The 11,365-nt window shown below is 38.7% G+C and overlaps 1 protein-coding gene across 3 annotated transcripts in view; it reads right to left on the bottom strand.

Annotated features, from left to right (window-relative positions):
- Nucleotides 1-10,553: 10,553 nt before the first annotated feature.
- The window catches only part of LOC149117238 (uncharacterized), a 32,129-nt gene continuing 31,317 nt past the window's right edge, over nucleotides 10,554-11,365 (bottom strand). For all 3 annotated transcript variants that reach the window (XM_089276896.1, XM_089276901.1, XM_089276903.1), the window contains one exon: nucleotides 10,554-11,198. The gene's annotated coding sequence lies outside the window, so the exon portion shown is untranslated. The remainder of the gene's footprint in view (nucleotides 11,199-11,365) is intronic.

Here is an 11,365-nt window from a genome sequence, read left to right as displayed (position 1 = left end):
AATGAAACAAAATCTATGCATAGCGTAATGAGGATATAAATTAAAATATTAAATCAAAGAAAAAAATCCCGATAAAGTAATTTGCCTGGAAGCCTTTGCATTTTTTCAGTATTAGTCACATCACCAAGTGCCTGGCCTGATGACGTCATCACTGCTGTTCCTGATCATGCAAAAGTTAACACACATGAAATATCTCTGAAAAAGAGATTATCAAGGTAAGAGAGTGAATCCCCCACATAGGCCTTATACCTAAGGTAATCCTTGTTAAGTTATTGTTAGACATGGCAGCCAGTTCTTTCAAGGATGTTACACGCGCGATGCGTGGAGAGGCCAAGCGACCTTCTCGCAACTATCTGAGACAAAATGGCGGGAAATGCCGGAAGTCATTTTATATGTTTTGATCTTCAAAAGACGTTTCATAGCAGAGATATTTTCTGCACTCGGCCTTCTTTTTGTTCGGCTGGGCTTTCATTAGCTTTGTGCTCGTTTGGCTGTTCATTCTTTTGCCATTTATTCGGTTTTAGGGAGTTAAATGAGTAAACCACAATGACAACGGCAACGTGTACAATGGCTGTGTAAGCGTGCGTTATAATTATTTGTTCATTTCTTTGCCGTTCTATACAAAACAGCAACGTGAAATAGTCACATTCTGCATATTGGAGGGAACGTGAACTACGACGGGCAATTTTTAAAATTTCTTTTTCGAATTTTGACGCTGTCTTACATATTTTGTTTGAGCTATTTCTGACAGTGATAGACAAATTGAGTGAACCTAAATTCTCGAGAGATTCGTAGGTTGAATATAAAGTCGATATTTAATCGACAAGTTGCCTTTGGCGTTGTTATGTCTAAACTGCCCTTTGCTGCTTAGGCGCGAACGTCTGTCTACATTTTTGACCCTCTGTTTGTTCGGTTGCCCAGCGTGTTTGGGCGTTTGTTTGGTTTGCACTCGTTTCTCTAGTCATTTCTCTGCCGTTCATTCAGTTGTTGTTGTTGTTTGGGTAGGGGAGACATCCGTCTCTTATTGAAACTCCTATTTAAGTTTCGAAATATATCAAAGCATAGCGAGGGCCAAAGCTCCCTTGCTTGTAGTTAAAATATCAAAGAAGACATTCCCCAGAGCGTGAGAGGTTTTCCTTCGCTTTCAAATGAAACGAAGCGAAACATAAACAGATCCTCCACGAAAACATCTACGGAACGCGCGAGTAACATCCGCAGAAGAACTGCTTACCATGTCTAAAAATAATTTAAGAGGGATTACCTTGGGTAGAAGTCCTATATGGGGATTCACTCTCTCACCTTGATAATCTAATGCTCTGAACTAACTAATATGGTATTTATTATGGTTATATGAGAATCAATTTTCCTTGGCAACGGCTCGAAAAGATCAGTTAATGGGCCCTCAAAGAGGAAACTATACAAATTTATAGCATATGCAGCCCTGTAAACTGTAACCTTTCGCATGCTTGCCCCCTGGGAATCCCATATGCTTTAAATTAATCATGACACCTAGACTATGTGAAAGTTCTTAGGATTGAATGTACTGTTACAGGAGATTATCAAGGTAAGAGAGCGAATCCCGCATAGAGGTCCTCTGACTGAAGCTGATTGGCTCAGTGATCTGAGAACCCAGTTGAAGGCGTTTGTGGGCGGAGTTTGTTTGCGAAGCAAGAGATTTTTCTTAGCTCTGTTTTCTCGATTAAATTTTTTGGCTTGAAGCGGACACTTAAAAGAGTTACAACTCAAAGGGAATTTCTTCGATTGCACTCAAATTTGGACAGTAGCTAGATTAACATATAATAAACTAAAATGTGTCTGCGAATCGTTTATTTCGAAATATTTTTTCTCCGAGAGCGATTTTTGTACGATCACTTCACATTTTTTAAATCCTATTTCGAACATGTTCTGTAACTTTTTACTACAATTGAACATGGCAAAACGCAGACACGCTTTTTTAGCGCTTTTTGTCCTTAAACCGGGGGAAGAATAAATTGGCGAAAAACAAATTCGCTTTGACTTGTAGCTTCCAAAAGGTGATTAGGGCGCTCGCATTTAGTGGTCCTGAAAAAATCGGCAATTCAGTTCATTTCAAAATGTTTGGTATAGGTTGATAGCCAGCTCTATAAGCTTTAATTTGATATAGGGGTTTAGGAATCTACCGCTTAAACCGGACGCGCTACATCGCTTGGACGCGAGACACCTCTGAAGGTATACGGTAACCTTAAGAAGGATTACCTTAGTTAGAGGACCTATATAAGGGATTCACTCTCTTACCTTGATAATCTCTTGACTGTTACTAATCATTCGCGTTACTTCATGGAACTTGATAGTGGCAAGTGCTTCGAGCATATGGAACAATGTGATATATAATTTGTTGAACAAAACCCACAATTTAAACGAAATCGATTCAATAAGTTCGTCGGTCGTTGTTTTCAAGGTCATAATTTGCATCATCGAGTAACGGTTCTGTGCACGCTTCTAGCTCATATCTTTCTTTCCTTCCCAACATTTTTTTTTGATTTTTCAACTTGAAGAGAATGAGTTAGTACAACTTTTAATTATTATTTGCCCACTCCGAATTCACTTGCCCATTTTCGTCCCCATAGCCCTTTTCGCTCCTCTTAGCCGGCGGGGCCTTGGTACGAAAATCGAAGGGCTCTGGAGACATAGGATTTTCGAATTTTTGATTGGCTGTTTGAAAACAAAGAAATCTTGAACGGAAGTCAGAATGTTCGAGCCGATTGTTGGCGCGAAAATATGAAACAGCTGTGACCAGCGGTGTTGAGCGGTGTTTAAAATGGAGGACATGGAGGATTTGGGCCATATTGTTTAACTCACGGCTCAACACTTGTCGCTGTTGCAACAAAACGGGTTTTTTTAGAAACCCCAGTTGATATATTCGGCGGGGAAAGCAGCAAAGAGCCGGAAATTTTAAAAGTGCTTGAGTTTTTAACTGGGTAAGAAATTAACCATGTACAGAAAGGTGAAGAATATTAAAGAATTCCGTTCATTGTTGCTGGCACCACTTTCTTCGCAGGAATTGTCGATCGTAGGGTCTTGTGTGAAAAGAGTTTGTGGCTCGCAACAGGTTGGAGAATCACCTTCGTCGAGTCAGCACTCGACGAAGAGTGAACCGCGGAAGTGTCGAAAGTGGTCGGAGGTGTCTTTTCCCTGAGGCAGCTTGAGGGCGATCAACGTCACAACAAAAATCCCCCTCAGTTTAGACCTATTGCTTCCAAAAATAACACGACTGCACTACAGCGCCTCTCACAATTTTAAAAAATTGGAACCTTTTATAAATGCGGACTTAGGGTTGGTGTTTCAGAAAATATGTCTAAAATATATTACTGTTTGTACCTGAAGGAAAACGGTGTGTAAATGGTTTTGTTTCCTGGCGAATAATTGTTAGCATATTTTTTGCTTTGGCATCAATGGAAGGAACCATGGGAAGGCCAATGAGTGATTTCCACTTTTCTTTGCTGACCCCACTCTCCAAATGGGGAAGTGGAACTGATGATAATGATGACGAGTGGATAATGTTTCAGCTACGTACTGATGCAAAAAGTTAGGATGTGTTCCTCTTCCAGTCATGTATAATTAAATGATTTAGGTGAAATTAGGGTTTGAAAAACCAGTTTTCAGCAAGGCATCAATTTCAAAACAAATCTGTCACTGCATAAAACTATACACATTCAATTCTCAACTCTGATATATGTGCAATTGAAAACAGACATTAAGATATTCTTTTTGTGTTTACCACCTGACAACTGATCACTGAGAGACTTGCAATCAACCCCTAAAAATGAAGAGACCTCTTTACCAACGGTGAGGGTAGAAAAATATACCCATTTCTTCAAGTCTCATATGAAAAATTTGGAGCAATTTGGCTTTTACTAAATAAATGAGACTTGATTTTTTCATTTCATGGGTACTTAAAAAATTAGTAACTGAGGAAATTTAAACATTAATAGTCTTATAAATAAAATTTAAAAGTTTACAGTGGATTAGAAATTATACAATGTGTTCATCACTTACAAAATGGGGACTAAGCAATGAAATTTTCACTTTTCAAGAACAAGTGATCAATCTATAATTTCTCCTTTATACTGTAGTAGTAATACATTTTCAAGTAGACAGGCCAAGTTAAGAAAATTATCAACCTAGGGATACTGTTTTGAGGTCACATTTTCTAATTATATTGTCAATGTACAATGTTCACAATAAGAGTATGTAAATTGGAGTAAATCACTGTTGGGGGCATCCTCTCTCCGGTAACTTGTAGTTTTGCTATGTACAGGAGAAGCAGCACTTTGATTTTGCCATCACGAGTGTGTGGTCATGTTGAACATGTGTAGAAAATGTTCTGCCTATTGGGGTTCACTACAATGATTTCTGGATCCTGACCATTCCAAGGGAACTTTGTATAACATCTATAACATAACAACAGCAATAATATGTATGACATTTTGTGTGCTCAGTTATTGTTGCAGTCAGTGCAACTACAGGCACCATTGCAAATTTGGCACCTAGCATACCTAGTTGGGCATATGCAGGCCAAAAACTCTTCTTGTAAATACAATGTATGCAAATGTTTGCTGATTTAACAATGATTATAATTATAATTTCCACGTTTTGCACTAATATATACTAGTATATCAAATTGTCACAGACTAAATTTTACAGTTTGAAAGCCACTCATACAGGATTGGGATTGTCTGAGTGCATCAATAAAATAGAAATGATGTTCACACAAACAATGCCACCATTCACTGTAATAATTTGCAACCTAATCAGAGAATTCCACCCTCAATTAGTGAAGGTGAGGCAAGACTAAATAAAGAAGCCAAATTACATTTCTTGTACACAAAAAGTCATCTACAAGAAGACATGTCGACTATTTCAAAAAAGGTACAAAATTTTATTTGTCGCATTCTTTGTCCCCAAAGCATACTTACTGAGCAAATTCGTTCGCTTACAAAGCCCTATATCATACTGTAGTACATGGGAATAACTCAAGACAGATATTGAATACTTGCCATTCTACAACGAGATATGCTTCATCAGTTACGACAGCTCTCATATTGCGTCCCACATCTTCACAATCCAATAACTTCCTTAATTTTCCAACAAATGCGTCCGGGAGGTCATAAATTATTGGATACTTCGATTGCTTGATATCTTCAATCTCAACCTCGCTCAATCTCTCGGTATTCCGAACCATTAGACAGCTGACCTGCAAATCGTTTTTCTTCACGGTCTGATCTCGCATTTAAAGGTAAAACAACGAAAATAAAGGATTCAGTTAACGCATGCCAGGAGTCAAAAACAAAGGGTAATAACTGAAAAATCAATGACTTGCCAAAGCAGGTAAAAAATTAGTGTCTTTCTTCAAAACAACAATGTCCCTTATCGCCTCTTTCTGTTCAACACGGAAGGAAATATTCTCTAAATTGATACCACTCAAAGATTCCTCGAATCCTGGGTCGACGGCCGCCATTGACAATCCCATACAGTATGTAGACATTACGACTGCATACATGAAGACCGGAAGTCCTAGAATCTAGGACTGGAAAATCCATGTCTCCAGAGCCCTTCGATTCTCATGCCAAGGCCCCGCCGGTTATGAGGAGCGAAAAGGGCTATGGGGACGAGAATGTCACTTGCCTAATTCACATTATAATATGAAAACAAACATGGCGGCTATCGTGAATAAGCTCTATTTGCTCATAGAACAAAAGCCAATGGAATGCCGCTCTTCTGAAAATGACGCCAACCATCGGGATGAGATGGAATACAAGACACATGCAAGTAATTCTTTACACTTCATCGTGGTTAGGAGTGGAAAATCTAATGCATGCTTGCTAATATTTCACGTGCAAATTTGAAGATTTCCTCCACACTGATCTGCAAAATTCAAGTGGATATCCAGACCACCATTCGGTCTTGTTGTTTAGGCTTGACGCTTTTATCCGACAACGTTAATTGAAATAGCTGTACATCAAACGTATTCTAGATTTTTCAAAACCTTACTTGACAAGTATCTCTCCACGCTTATGTTAACCGTTATACCATGCCATAGAAAATACTCGACGGTATTACACTCAACCTTCGTATCGTCCGCAGCGCGTAGCTCGTATTGATTGTGCTGGCCACTGTATTTTCCATGGCATGGTATAAAATATAGTTACGGCTGAAGGCTTGATATTGATATTTTACGGTTTTGGGAATTGCGGGAAAAAAAAGACTAATAAATTAGATAGAATACTCTTATATCGTCCTATGTTGTTTATTGCCTGGAACTGGTTCTTTAACATCCTTTTGTTATTGGTAGTTGCTCTTTCTATGGAAAATATTCATCATCAGCAAGGCAATGTACCGATACATAAGCCATAGTCAGGCAGGGTGCAACGACAATTTAGCTTATCGCAGAGGCCAGCCATCAAAAGAGCTGAAGAAACGCGATACTAAAGGTAGTTCAGGTTGCGATAATTTCTTAAAGTGCACCTAACCCCCAAATTTTTTTTCGCTAGAACGAATCTACTTATTATTTGAAATAGTTCTGCGAAAACATTTTTGAATTCCGTTAAATCCTCGATTTTCTGTGCCACGACGAAATCTCGAAAATAGCTCCAAAACACCGCCATTTTGTTTCACGACCGAGTTTGAGGAGAATGGGTCCAGCGGCTCTTATGACGTCTACCCAGGAAGGTTGGATATCTCGTTTCCTCTCATTTCCTTCAGGATGGTGCAATACACATTCGAAAAGTGCGCAGAAACGCCTTCCAGAGGTGCTAGCGGCTGTTGCAGCAATATTCCAGATTTAAAGAAAGATATACTGTACAATTTACTGACGTTGATCGGCTAATGGTGCAATAAAGACGTAAACGATGGTTGATTTTGTCGAACCGAAACAAGCGAACTGAATCTGTGAGAACCATTGAAGAACTCTCACTGGAATTTGTTCCGCAGACTTTCGAACGCTATTTTCATAAATTTTCTGCTTAAAGCTAACCAGCAATTTGTAGAAATACTACCTAAAACCTATATCTTCCAATCCCGCAGTATTTATAACATAACCGGCAAAGTTGTGTGATCCGGTCATGATCAAGAAGCGTTATACTGATATGTAAATAGATCGCAACTGTACGCCGCTAACCAACACTTATTTCTCTTTCGATTTAGATGAAAGTCGAAGATTAATCCTCTAGAATTACATGATGACAAAATTGTTAGACTCACAGAGTTTTTCGAAGGTTTGGAAATCAGCAGTGCGACAAAGATTCTGTGCAATAGCGTCGAAAATATGACCGCGTAACATTATCTGCGGACCGCTTAGGGAACACATCCTTTTCGCTTATCCGACGAATTTCACTGCAAACTTTGAGAACAATTTACATTGGTTATTTGGAGTTACGACTTAAAACGTGTGACAATGTGAAATCGGTAATTGTATGAAATGTTTCCTTCCGCCTTGCTTCCCGCAGCTTCAAAAATACAGGTCCAAACAATACGATTTTCAATCGATCGAAGCCAATGTTTTGGAGGTCATCAAGTCTCGAAAACTGCAACACGTACGTCGCTCTTATAAACATAAAGCATTCAACTGAAAGTAAAACACAAACTGGATTTAACAGAACCTTGACAAAATACATTCTCGGTAAGGACAAATGTAAACGGGCTATAAACACGCGTGGGAATCTTCTGTTTAGTTGACGAAATTACCATCCAAAGCAGTCCTTGAGTTTTCTTTCCTGGTTTTCGTTTGCCTGCTCCTCCACTTCGTATCTAGCTTTCCATTTCTAATATACAACCAGCTCGTCCGCAAAGACGTCTTCCCCGTCGTCGCTTGAAATATTGTAAATTGCTCTCAAAGCTCTAAGCAGTGAGTTCACAGTTGTCGAACGTGCTCGATCGAAGTTTATTTCGGAGCCTTCCGAATCGAAACTTAACTCTGACTCCAGTGACGAAAAAGAAATGATTCTGAGACAAAACTTGGACGTTTTAGTCCCAAAATACATCGGAACGATTAGTTTTGCGTTCTATTTTCTCGAGCAAATACAGAGAGTTGACTGAGGCGCTATTGTGTTTGGTTCCTGGGTAGACGTCATCAGGTACCGCCGCCCCAGACTCCCTAAAACGCGGTCGTGAAACACTTAATCGCGACTTTGAAAGGGCATAGAAAATCGAGGATTCAACCAAATTCAAAAATTTCTTCGCCCAAATGCTTCAAATAAAGTCTAGATTTGTTTTAGCGAAAAAAAATTTTGGGGTTAGGTGCACTTTAATTAAATTAGGAATCTTGCCATAACATCTTTATCCAGTTTATTTAGGTTTAGCTTTGTTCCATTTAACTTACTCTTTCTGTCAAAGAGTGAATTTTAATCAAAATTTCCTTTTCAGTTGAGCTATAATGACGGGAACTCACTTTACTCATGCGGTGAAAAACAAAATTAAAGCGCAATGCCTAAAGTTGCATGGCCGTGCGAAGTAACGGCAAAAAATGACGGAAGCATTCATTTGTTACCACAACGAGATCATTTCCAGCAATGTTTTCTCTTGGCTCGGCTGTAGCGCTCTTGTCCAGAAGATATTTCGGCCTGACCCATCCACCCATAAGCTTGTTGAAGGGCAACAAAAATCAGCCAAAACAGATATACATCTGAACTGTTCCTTACGAACAGTCAAAGAACGAAAACAAACTTGCATCATTTAAGAGACGTATCTCAAGCCGTCCTTTTCGCATCAGAAGTGTACGTAGCAGCTCTCGTAAGCTGCCATTCTTTTATTATTGCAGCAGCTGTTATTGTTTTAAGGCCAGGGACATTGTTTCTGTTGTTTGTTTTATTGTTCTCTCAAAGGCTATCAAGCCATTTTGTCAAAACTTACGAGAGCTGCCTCCTGGTCCTTTCACATTGAGGTCCACCCAAGCCTAATTACTTTTACAAGTTGTTTTGGTTTTCTGTCTCATTTGACTTATGTCCGTGTTTTAAATCTTCGTTCAAGGCGGGCTCGAAAATACTAGTTCTCTTCAATTTCCACCTCCTAAATGGTCCTCCTGACTGCTTTGTCTAATACTGAAGATAACGCTTAGTTTATTCTTTCAATATTTTATTAACATGGGCTTGGCGGACAGAATAAGGAATAATTTAGAGGAGAATATCGTTGGAGGAGCATCGTCTGCCATATTGTTTCCTTAAGTGAATGGCAAATTGATTCGATCAACCTTTTTTATAGACATGGGACAATTATTGGACTCGCTAACGCCTCGGAGACGCATCATCGTCTATCTAGTCGATATAATCTTATAATTGTCCACGTTCTTGAGTCATAAATCGTCGAATAGTTTCTGTGTCCTTTCGGTTGCCAGGCAGCAACATGATAAAAATTCCGCATTTGATGGTTTTTGGGTTGGTCAGCCATAAATTTGGACTTGCCCCGGCTATGAAAGGTTAGTATAGTTGCTTATTTACACTCTTTTGTTTTTGTTATAGCAATATTGTTTTTCCGACCGAGGCTGAATATTCTTATTTTTCTGCCGATTTTAGGCTAAAAATATTCTTGTGAATATTCTTAGATTATAAGCCATTATAGCGTAGGACATTTCTGTGTTCGAGTGTATTTGGTGTCTGGATGGTGGTAAAGTAGGTTTAGAGCCAGCAGTTGTCTATTTATTTTAAGCATTCAATGACTGACCCTACGGGAAACAGCTTTGTTATCCCTGGACCCTCAATTAAACTCTCTGTTTCCGTTGGGGCCAGTCATTAAGTGATCTGTTAAACTCTCCAATTCAAGGTAAAAACAGAATGCAAAAAAAATATATGCTTGACGCCACGTGGCACACAAATTTACCGTGGTTTCAAGGCGTACGCCCTGATCACGCGCAAGTCGAAAATTCAAGTTGTTGTTTCCCTAGGGAGTTAGTGAGTTTTGACCCATGACACGTGATTCGTTCACCTCAAATCAGAAAACGTATTTGAGTTTGGAGGTGGAACAAATTTATTTGTTCATTTGTTTATTTTTTGGTTTTCTGTGTGTAGACCGCATTAAAAGTCAGTCATATAAGATTTGCAAAGAATATCTTTTCTCTTTCAACCTTCTCATAGGCGTGGGCGGCATGTATTCCTATTACATATGACTGATACATATCAATGCATCATTGCAACGAGCGCGCATCTCTTTACTATTTCCATTGGCAGGTCGACACGAAGCCCACCTTTACTGCCTAGATTGCTTTGGAGAATGGGAGAGTGCACTGAATACTCAAGAAAGTTGTGACAAAAACATCGTTTCCGAGGATTGCGAGGAAGAAAACTGGGTGTGTGGGGTGGAAAGCTTTTAGACAGAAGACGGTTTTGAATTTAATTGTGGATGTTAGACCAAAGAGGAATATAAAGAATACGCAGCTGAAAGTGCAGCCAGCACTAAAGGAACTTCTGTTGTAGCAATGTGTGATACCACCAATTGTAGTCCTGATGAACTGTCTGTAACTGGTGGTAATTAAGGGCAAGAATTTGTGTGGTAAGTGCCTGTTATAACAGAGGAAGTAAAATTGCTGAACGTTAAACATTTTTTCCGTTTATTTAGCTTGAATCTTCTAACTTTATTATAAGGTACGAAAACGTGAGACCCTTTTAGAACTGTTACTAATCTTCAGTTGTTCAACAATCATCGCATGAGAGAAAAACACACAATGATATCACTAGAAATTCAAACAATGTACACAAAATACGTTACACGACACATGACAATGTAAGCATATTACAGCCACTAAATTCGGAAAACATTCGCGTCTAGGTGTTCTCTAAGAAATACTTATTCTTTTCACTTTTGAAGATTTAATTTGAATATTCTTATTTTCTGAAATGACTAAACTGTTGTTATTTCCTGAATTTACTATTAATTTGTGATAACTTCTAAGATTCTCAAAACCGCCCTATAAATTAATATGTTCAAGTCTATAAGATAAAATAGTAGTTTCGAATATTGCGGATTCATTTTTAAAATTATGTTTGCAAAAGCCTTTACGGATACACAATGACACGACTCTGATGCTATATAATCAGACGAAAAGCATTTTCCTACAAACTTAATGTTGGCCACTTAGCTTTGTACACTAAAACAGCTAATAGTATTTAGCAGTCACGTAATAACAAATCAAAAGAGTCTTCCCATCAGTATTGATAGATGCACTGAACAATCTAAAAGGTAAAACAAAGCAACACTGTTAGCTCCTATTCAGTGCAACGTTTAATCACTTTATTAACTTTCTCTCAAGCTTTTGATAATTTCATTTCCTTGCAGGAACAAAGAAAAGCGTCAAGGCGACCACAAACGCACAACGCAAGTATTGTAGTATTTTACATGA

Source organism: Orbicella faveolata, unplaced genomic scaffold (assembly GCF_042242905.1).
Source record: "Orbicella faveolata isolate gen_17 unplaced genomic scaffold, um_ofav_v1 contig_12, whole genome shotgun sequence".
NCBI classification, from domain to species: Eukaryota; Metazoa; Cnidaria; class Anthozoa; order Scleractinia; family Merulinidae; genus Orbicella; species Orbicella faveolata.
Note: the sequence above shows the minus strand (reverse complement) of the source record. Positions and strands in the feature narration are given on the sequence as shown.